Source organism: Corvus kubaryi, unplaced genomic scaffold, assembly GCF_017639235.1.
Source record: "Corvus kubaryi isolate FWS band 111438036 unplaced genomic scaffold, C.kubaryi_AGA036_p1.0 37225, whole genome shotgun sequence".
Classification (NCBI taxonomy): Eukaryota; Metazoa; Chordata; class Aves; order Passeriformes; family Corvidae; genus Corvus; species Corvus kubaryi.
In genome coordinates this window covers 330,624-341,274 of record NW_024581064.1, presented here as the reverse complement: position 1 = coordinate 341,274, position 10,651 = coordinate 330,624, and positions in this window count along the sequence as shown.

Below are 10,651 nucleotides of genomic sequence, written 5' to 3'. Positions count from 1 at the left end.
AGGGAAGGTGTTCCATCCCTCGAAATCATCTTGGTGACCCTCTTTTCTCCCACCTCATGATGTCACATAAAGCAAATCCCAACTGCTCACCAGAAAAAAATGAGAGCTATTTCCTAGAGCCCTGATAAGGTTTAAAAATATATAGTCAAACATCATATAGGCTAAGTGGAGGCCTGATAAAGTCCATCTCTTACACCAACCTTCAAGGTAAAATTAATAATTAATTAGTAAAGCCAGGACATGGAATGATTGCTATCAATATTTTAATACTTTTACTGCTAATTTCATTCTCCCTCCATATTCTGCTGCTGGAGGAGCAGAAGAGCTGCGTGTGCGCTTTCAGTGCGGCCCCTGCCTCAGGGCCAGCGCTGGAGGAGCAGTATCACCCACAAGCGTGCCCCAAACACCCCTGCTGCTGGAACCCAAACCCAGCATCCACACCTTGTTACGTGTGTCCGGCACTGGCACGTTCCAGCCTTCCATGGCATCAGCTCCAAGCCAGGGCCACCCCCATGGAGACAGCAGGCAAAACTAGGAGGGGTTTAATGAAGATAAGCAAAATGCAACTGAAATCTTCCCCAAGCATTAGAAATATCTATTCCAGCTCCTGCAATGCAGCAAGGAAAACTTTCCAAGAGGAAAACTGCTGGGAAACTTGTGAGGAGGTGATTCCAGGTAGGTGCCAGGACCCAGGAGCAGGAAGCAGGTGGGTGGGCAAAGGAAGGGAGATGAGTGTTGCCCTCACTACTGGAAGGCAAAGTGTGTCCTGCCTGCTTTATTTACTCTTTATTAGTCTAATGAGGCTGTTTCCTGGGAGTTTAATTACCATAATAGAGACAATTCCTTTCTTAACCCTCTTTACAGCTTAGAAGAGAAAAAGCTGACAGGGGAATGTGGAACACATGGGCTACACTGTGTTTGCATCAGCCCGAGCAGAGCCCCGACGCCTCAGGCACGTGGCCACAAACCTCCCCCTGTGGGGGAGTCCCTGCCGTGGGGGGGTCCCAGCCGGGCTCCACTGCCCACCCTCGCCCAGCACCCCATGAATGGCTGAGCTGGAAGGCAGTGCTACAGAGCTCTGCTGCAAAAAAATTAAGAGCACATGATTAATGCTACATAAAATGTGTGGGTTCCCAGCCCTTTGAAATCGTACCTCTTCATCATTTCCATTTACAGTTTACTAATGAAATTAGATATGGTAAAGGAGTCCTTTCTTTCTTTTTTCCCTTAAATTGAGTGTACATTTTTTTAGAGTTAAATCAACATATTTTCCATTCCATATTCAGCAAGAAATCAGACAATTAAATGTGAGGGGGTTTTTTTCTGGTGCTGCTAAGAGCTATTTCTATGGTGTTGCCATAATACATACAGCAATTTACTGTATTAGACTTACATGTCTGTTACTCTGCACAACAGATACAACAGATCAGATTAGAACAAGGTAAAGAGGCAGCGAGGATGAAAAGCACCAGATCTAAGACCAGAAAACACACAAGCTCTGAAAAGCCACAGCAGAGCTGTGCTCACCCAACCAGAAGGCTCTCCCAGCCCACTTCATCCACAGCTACACAATCCAGACAACACCCTGCAAAAGCAATTGCTAAACCCCTAATACACTTGTGCCAGAATCCAAAATCCAAAACAAAAAATCCTTGCCTAATTTTCTTCTAATCCAGCCTCACAGAAGGGATAAGGCACGAAGTCCTGATTCCTGGGCACCGCGGTGTTGATGACAGGAAGCCATTAAAACATCACTGTGAGGTCACAATCAAATTAAATGAGGCCGGAGACAAGGGTCATGCTGGTGTGACGCATGCACAGTGTCCAGGTAAGTTATACATGCACTGTGTCCAGGTGTGTTACACACATGCACCATGCCCAGGTGAGTTGAACACATGCCATTACCCAGGTGAGTAACATGCCATGCCCGTGTGTGTTACACACATGCCGTGCCCACTGCAGCCCCAGCTCAGTCCCTCCCAGGACAGCTCTCTGGCATTGCTGGCCTCTGGGACCACTCACTGAGCACTGTCCAGTGACCATCAGGAGGGAATTCTCAGATTCTACTCTTTAAAAACACGGGGGGAACAGGTGTTTACACAGCTGTCACCTTAACACTGGAACTGTAAATGGTGAAATGAAATAACTAAAGGCATTTCCCCCAAAATTCTGATCACAGAGTTGCCCCAAGAGCAACAGGATTTGGGAGCCTCACATTCCAACGCTGCATGTTTAGATGAACGCTGTCTTTTCTGCAGTGCAGTTTGAAGGTTTGAGCTTGGCAGTAAGAAACTGCACTCTCACTAAAATTCATCCATGGATATCCCCTTTGAACGCTTCTTGGATGGGTATTTTCACTAACATTGTGTTTATTAGCAGAACAGAGGGAGGACTGTAAAGCAGGATCACGGGAGAGTTTGATTTCCAGGCAGTGATGAATGGCGGGGGAGGCCAGGTCACCCGGCTGCAACATCAAAGGGGCGACTGAACCAGCAGCACACTTGAAGTTAGTTAAAATGCCATCACCATTTTCTGAGTTTTGCTTTTTTCTTACATTTAAAGAAATTATATTCCCTAGTGCAGGCCTTAGCCATTATTTCCAGGTCTCTGATGATACCCAGGACTCTATAAAGGCACTACCTGCTGGCGTGCCAAGGAGGATTTGCCACATGGTTTAACTGTGATACGACGCTCTCCTGTCCTCACCATGTCATTTAAAGAGCTTCAACAATGCGCTTTATGCACCTTCCCATGGGCCTGCCCCATCCTAAGGCACCAGAATTAAACTGCCAAAGAATCTGTGTGGGTCTGGTTCCTTTCGGGCTAAAAGTGGACAGATTCTTTCAGAGTTCTGCCCTCCTTTTCTGTCAACATGGAGTGAGGAACCAGGTGTTCCTGGGGTAGCACATGGCAGGAGAGGCAAGTCCTAAAGCCTTGGAGCTGAAGCAGACACAGGCTAAAGAAATAAAGTTGTGTACTATATGCACACTTACTGTTAGCAAAGGTAAAAGCAATCTCAAACCAACTACTAAGCACAAGATATCCCAGACTGCTTTGGATTGGAAAGGACCTTAAAGCTCATCCAGTTCCACCCCCTGCCCTGGTCAGGGACACCTTCCACTGTCCCAGGCTGCTCTAAGCCCCAACCAACCTGGCCTTGCACACTTCCAGGGATCCAGGGGCAGCCACAGCTTCTCTGGGCAATTATGCCAGGACCTCCCCATGCTCACAGGGAGAATTGCTTCCCAATATCCCAATTAACCCTGTCCTCTAAATATGTACATTCAATATACCTAAATAATTAATATGTGCATTGAATGAACCAAATCTTCAGTCAAGCCTTACTAAGGGCGAGTGGAACACAGAGAAGACCTGTGGTAGATCACACACACCTGCTGGGGCCTCTCCTGCGGCCGGCGCCTTCGCTGGCTCCTCCATCAGCCATCGCTCAGCAGGGCTTTGGCTTTCTCCTTCCCTGGACAAACGGCCGCGTCCTTAACGTGTCCATCCCTTCCATCATTACGTTTAAACAGTAAACGTCAGTGATATTTGTAATTATTTGTAATTAATTGGTCTCGTCTGAGCCACGTTCCCACTGCGCCGAGCCCGCTCCAGCACCGACCAGTTCTGGCGGCTCGGAGCCGGCGCGTGCCCCCTCACACATCCCGGCGCGAGCCCCCTCACACATCCCGGCGCGTGCCCCCTCACACATCCCGGCGCGTGCCCTCCTCGTGCCCGCTCACACCCACACACACCTGCGCGTGCCGCCCCCGCGCGTGCCCTGCCCGTGCCCCGCGCGTGCCCCCCGCCCCGCTGCGCGTGCCCGCGCTGTGCGCTGGCGCGGGGGCACCAGGGGGCAACCTCGGCCCGGGAACCGGCGCGGCCGGGCCGGGCCAAAGCCGGGTGAAACAACACGGAATGAATAAACACACAATAAATACACACCCCCCGCGGCGGCAGGCCGGGAGCGCCCCGGGGGTAGCGGTGCTCACAGGCACGGCTGAGCCCGGGCGGAGCGAGCGGAGCGCCAGTGGCCGGGGGCTGCAGGGACTCGTGTGACACACGTGTGACGCCTCAGGGAACGAGGGCAGCGGGATCCCGAGCACGGGAGGAAGCGGGGGCATGCTTGACTTTCTCACTAATAAATTTTACCTACTTTTCACACATTGTCAATATTAGGAAGGAAGAAAAACCCAAGTTTTTTAAAACCCCAATCTCCCCTAAAAAGGCTTTGGGAATCACAGAATCCCAGAATGGTTTGGGTTGGAAGGGACCTGAAAGCCCATCTCATCCTACCCCTGCCATGGGCAGGGACACCTCCCACTGTCCCAGGCTGCTCCAAGCCCCAATGTCCAGCCTGGCCTTGGACACTTCCAGGCATCCAGGGGCAGCCACCGCTGCTCTGGGCACCCTGTGCCAGGGCCTCCCCACCCTCACAGACAAGAATTCCTTCCCAAAATCCCATCTAACCCTGCCCTCTGGCAGTTGGAAGCCATTCCCCCTTGTCCTGGCACTCCAGTCCCTTATCTGAAGTCCCTCTCCAGCTCTTCTGGAGCACTGGAAAGGGCTCTGAAGACCCTCTCCCCCTTAGACACTGGAAGGGCCTCTGAGGTCTCCCTGGAACCTTCTCCTCTCCAAGTCAGTGCAGCACCCACCCAGAAACAGGCTGGGTTCCCCCCGAGTGCCCCACTTCACAGCAGGTTTCAGAGCACGGCAGGTACATCACAGGGATGCTGAGTCCCTGTGGATCACCAGCTTTCACGGATCACAAGGGAACAAAAAGTCTAGAAGACGTGCCCAGGCTGTGGTGTAATGCTGGACATTCCTGCGCGTCAGGCTTTCCTAAATTATCTCCTGGGTAAACAACCTAAAACCAGCCTCTGCGCTCTGACGTACACAGGCTTGTTTCCCTGGGCATTTTGCCTGGGTGAAGAACCCGGGCCTTTGTCCCAGATTTTTATCTGAAGAATTGCATATATTTATCCAGGCTGGTCCAGCCTGACCTGGACTGCAAAGGCCCAGCCCTGCCCCTGCAGCCAGACCTTCCCCCCTTCTCCTCCCTCTCTGCAGTGACAACAAATCCATCGCCACCGTGTTCACCCGGCATTATCTTATCAAACAGAGAGGGGGGATAGTATTGATCCTTTTCTCCGATTTTAAAAAGAGGGTGAGAAGAAAAAAAAGAAAAAACCCAAGAAGGGGAAAGCAGACAAAGAGAGGCGAAATCAAACCCCTGAGCAACAAAGGAGGAAAACCAGGTGGAAAACGGGAATTGTTTTCTGAAGGCCAGCTAAGTGGAGAATTGAAACGAGGGAGGCTCCGCGAGAGGACTGGGGGATGAAAGGGAGTGAGGGTAAGAAACACAAGGGCTATATAAGTCTGAAAATGGCTAGAAAGAACAAGGGAGATAGGAGACAAGAATGGAAACCTCTGATGTTGGCAGGAAATGTTGTGATTCTAAAGATGAAACAACTTGTGGGGAAAGAAATTGGAAAAAAAATACCCCTGTGTATTTCCTAGGGTGAACTCGAGCAGCAAATGAACTGTGGCAGAGGCGGCTGCCGGACAGCGCTGGGCAGGAATGAGGCAGCACAGCGTCCTCTGAAGGAGAATTCAGTGTTAGGAAATCACATCCCTTCACAAGGCCATGAGTTTTCCAAGCCTGCTCCAGCTGCAGCTGCAGATGTGGCTTAAAAACACGAGCAGGAGGCCCGTCCCCTGTGGCAGGACTGTATATTCTATGGCCATAAGATTATGGCCATGAGGGGAATAAGGAGAGACAGGGCTGGAGAGATCCTTAAAACTGCCAAACTCATCTGAGGCGGGTAATAAGGGACATACATGGAGTCCAGGAGGAGAAACCCGACAGCTTTCTTACTTATCTAGGAAATGAATACAGAATAGTTTATCGTGTGTATTTTCACTGTCCCCTGCATGTTGGGGGCTCTAATTCCTTTGGATGAGTGCCAGTGTGTTAGGAAAAAAATTCTGGGGAGAGGGAAGGAGTAGATTTACTAGAAAAAAAAAGCTGCATTCCTTCCAACCTTTCTGCAGCTTCTTAAAAACATACAAAAAGCCTCCTTCAAGCTGCTCAGTGCCATACCAATTTCCTGTGTAGACCTGGATATTAGTATATGTTTTTCTGTGTCTCCGAAGTTTCCCAAGTTACCTAATGCACGCTCAGCATGGAGCATTTTTAAATGAGTTAGTCTTTATTGAATTATGATTTCCAGCAGTCACTAATAACAAAATTCAAATTGCTCCAGCAGACAAGGATTTGAAGAATGCTGAGAAGAAACTGAGTTTTTAAGAGACTCTAGAAGAGCCACCCACTGCTTGTGTATAGTAACCGTGAGCCTCTCGACGGAATACTTCAAATAGTTAATTAGATTTGCTAAAAAAATAATAAAAAATCAGTCATTAGGCGTTCCCACTCTGGAGACACTGAATAAAGGCTGTTACTGGCACACCTATAGCTCTGGCAAAAGTGAAGCTAAAAATAGAGGGGATTTTAAATAAAGTTTCAGGTTTTCATCACACTGTCCCTGCAGTGGGCACGACGCAATTAGCAACACATCTAAAGAAGAAAGAGGAACTTTTATTCCATTAGGACTTCTTTTTTACCTCGGGAATTTCTTCAGGCTGCTAAAGAGGCATTTTTCAAGCAAGGAATAATAGGGAGGCTCAGAGCCCATCCACAGCACGCGGGGCTGGGAACTGCAGCTCACCTGCAAACTGAATTTGCTCTATTTTGTTAACCATTTATTTTGTCTTTACTGGCTGTTCAAAGGGAAGTGTGATAATCCCACTGTTCCTCACTCCCTCAGCGGGGAGTTTAATCTAATAAAGCTATTACAGCCGAATGGATTAAAGCAACGTGAAGCATTAGTAATTTGAGGAGCAGTTAAAGAATGTTAACGCTGAGGCTCCGCGCGGATTCTTCTCCAAACACGATCCCAGAGATGAAAGCAGAGCTGCTACTCAATATGTCATTTTTCAGGCACAAAATTTAATTCTTTCAGCCTCCTCATCCAGATGTTTATAGCAAGGAGCAAGAGGCTGCCCATTACTGAACAACTGCTGAAACCAGAGGCTGACCAGAATGGGCAGGCTTTCACTCACCCCAGTTTTGATTAATCCTTCTGTTACAATAATATCTTTTTCAGAAAGAGAGATACATGACCAAAGTCATCTGATATGATGTATTAGGATGAGCTGCAGTATTAAATCTGAGGGACTTAGTAACGTTCCCTGTCTGACCCCTTTGGTGCAGCAGATGTGCAGCATCACTGCCAGGAGGGCTGAGAGTCATGGCATGGCCGGGCAGGGATGGAATGGAGGGATGGAGGGATGGAGGGATGGAGGGATGGAGGGATAGAGGGATGGAGGGATGGATGGATGGATGGATGGTATGGCCAGGCAGGCACAGGATGGATGGATGGATGGATGGATCTGGAAATGGAGATTAATACATTCAAAGTTCCTCTTCTGATATTCTTTACTGCATTTCCCATTTAAAAAAAAAAAAACAAAAACCAAACAGCTCCATGCTGACATTTGCATTGATACATAGCAGCAAGATAATTTCTAGGAAATTCAGGGGGAAACTTGGAAACTGGACTTGAAGCATGAAAGTAGCTGGCAGCTTAACTATGAAAAAATCTATTGTCTCTACATGATGCAAGTTCCTCCACTTAATTCACTCACTAGTTAATTTGTTTCTTTGTTTAATATGATAGAAACCCCAGGGATCGAATCATTCATAATAAAATTATATTAGTACTTTATTTTTGTCATTTCTGATTGCTCTGAGCAAGCATTATTGAATAGTTTGATCATGGGATACAGAAAGTTACCATTTAATTAATATGAAAGGTGCCTAAATTTTGAATAATATTGAAGAAAAAAGCCTTAGGATGTGGCAGGAGACTTGGTGTGTTATTAACTCTCTTGCTTTCTGTGCTGTGTTGGCTGTCAGCTTTGGGTGCACTTCAAGTTAGGGATTTAATCTCTAAAGCCTAGAGTTGCTCAGAATGCTGTGGTCAGCACACAACAGTTGTACTGACACAATGGAGAAGAAGATGATGGGTGTGGGTGTGGGTGTGGGTGGGTGCCAGGGGCTGGCTGCTGCCCCTCGGGGTGATAACCACCTACCAACTGGATGAGCTCAGGAACCATCAACTTGTTACTAACACTTTGACAATAACCACCAATGCTGGGGCCACATGTTCACACAGAAAGAGTCACACAAAAAATGGGGATAAATATTTTCTTAAGTGGAATCAGCAAAGTCCACCTGCCTGACACTACCATAAGGCAAAAAGAAATTTCAGGAATTAAAGGGGCTCTGGGTGCTCCCCCAGCAAAAAACAGACAAACAAACAAACAAACAACTTGTTTGGAAGCAGGAACACGTAAAACCTGCTCTAGAGAACATTTAGCCAGCAGGTTCCACAGCACCCCAAAATCTGTGCTCACCTTTTAGCACTCCAATAGTGGGAAGCTTTGTGGGACACCCTGGCCAAGTCACCCTTGGCACAAAAATAAGTTTGTGCTCTTTAATATGGTTGGTAGAAAAGGTAGCAGTTAATTAGCATAGGAGAGGATAGTGAGGAAAGAGAGGAATCAGCAACACAACTGGCAATGAAAAGCGATGTTAATAAGCAGAAGGAAATGTATATTAGAGGCAAAAACTAATGTATTGATAGACTCAAAGATATCCCTGATCAACAGGGTCAAAAAACCCCATGTTTCCGTAACACATCCTGTTGGAGTAGCCCAAAGGAAGTCACTGCAGACACCAACACAGCCAGGTTAAATCAACAAGATTTCCTAATTAAGAAGTTTAGAAGGATATTAAACCTTGTACCCCAGGGCTTCTGTCAGTCTTTTACTATTGGAGCAAAGCAAGAGACACATTTTGGGGCGGGACTGTACAGCACCAGTGTCCTCTGAGGTTCTTGGGTTCTCCCCTGTAAGATGCAACAACCATTACAGCCAGGGATGAGGATGAACCAGCAGAACAAAACAGACTCTGCTTTCCCTCAGCACAAAGTCACATTAGTTTGAAATCCCAGAGTCTCTGATTCAATTTGGGAGCTGCAGTGGCGTCCGCAGCAACACGGCTCATCCATCTTACACTGTTTATGCTGCTGAGCCTCTTTGTGGCTTGCGAACCACCCAGCTCAGCTCTGCAGCCTTCATCTCACTGTGCACGCTGCCCAGGATTATACCACACAGGAATTTTTAAGGAACCTATGTCTTTCTACCCATATGTCTTTAAAAATGAGGCTTTCTACACATACATCCAGATATTGTGATTTTACGTTCCCACAGAAAACTCAATTTTCTCCCCACAGGAACAGGCCACTGAAGGTATTTATAAAGGCATTAGAGCTCATTCTGCTGCCTTCTGTAAAGATATATTCCCGTTTAGTATAATAATGCAAATTATTTGGGCTTTGTTGATATGGCCACAGAGTGGGAGCAGGGATGGGGAGCAGCCTGAAAAGTTTGCACAAGTTTCTCTCTGTCATCACTATTTCCAATACGCAAAGGCTTTTTCATTGCTGGGAATAATTGAATAAATGTGCAGGTTATATCTAATCAACTCAATTCTCATTTTCAGGTCTTAAGCAGCTCTCCACTACATTGGCCAACAAACACAGAGCATTGCCATTCTCCAACTTTCCTACCAGAAACAGAAATGCTGTTTGTTATCAATCAGTTCCCTAAGGAGAGGGTTACAACTTCAATAGTTTTCATTTCCAAATCCAGCTGAAGCATTTTAGAAAGTTCCCGGTGCTCATTACCCATCGCTGCCCAACAGCCATGGATGTCTGCCCTTCCCAGACCCTCTTTAACCCTGACCTGCAAGCAGAAGGTACTGGAATGGCACCGTGAGAAAACCCAGGCCAAGCCAATTCATTTAATATTTCTCTTGGGACAGTTTATCCAGTATTCCCAGTTGATTAAACAGGAACACCAGCAAGGGGAGTTCCCGTTTGGCTGCAGGAGGCTGAGCTCCTCTGCTGACCCCAGCATTCCCACAGCCTCCCTGCAGCACCCTCGCACTGTCTGTGTCAGGCCCTCCACAGAGAGCCTCGGGAGAGCCCACACCAGTGCTGGATAACTTACCAAGGCACATCTTCTGCCAGCTCCTAGCACTTGATAGCTTGGTAACTTCCCGAAGCATGAGATTTGGATGCCTTGGGATGATTATTTAATGTATTTGAGAGCATTTAAGTTATTCCTCCCAACACCTCGACTTTCTTGCTTTGCTGAAATGTTTGGCACTTCAGGACACATTGTCCCTCGGCAAAGAGGGAAGGTGAGAAAACAGCCGGGGCCGATTCCCTTCCACCCTCCTCCCAGCCCTGCTATTCCTCCGAGACCTCCAGCATCATCCAGCAGAGCGTGGAGTCAGACATGTGCTAATTCTGCACTTACTGCTGGCTCATTTAATCGCTCCATTTCCAGCCCTGTAACCAGAAGAAAGTGTTTCTCTCCGCTAGAATAACCTTCCTGCTCGGCCCGGGTCCAGCGCCAGCTCCGGCGACACTTGCGGGGTGTCCCGGCAGAAATGCAGCCACCGGGCGGGGCCGGCGGGGACCACGAGCGAGCCTGGGCAGGGATGTCCTGCCGGACTGCC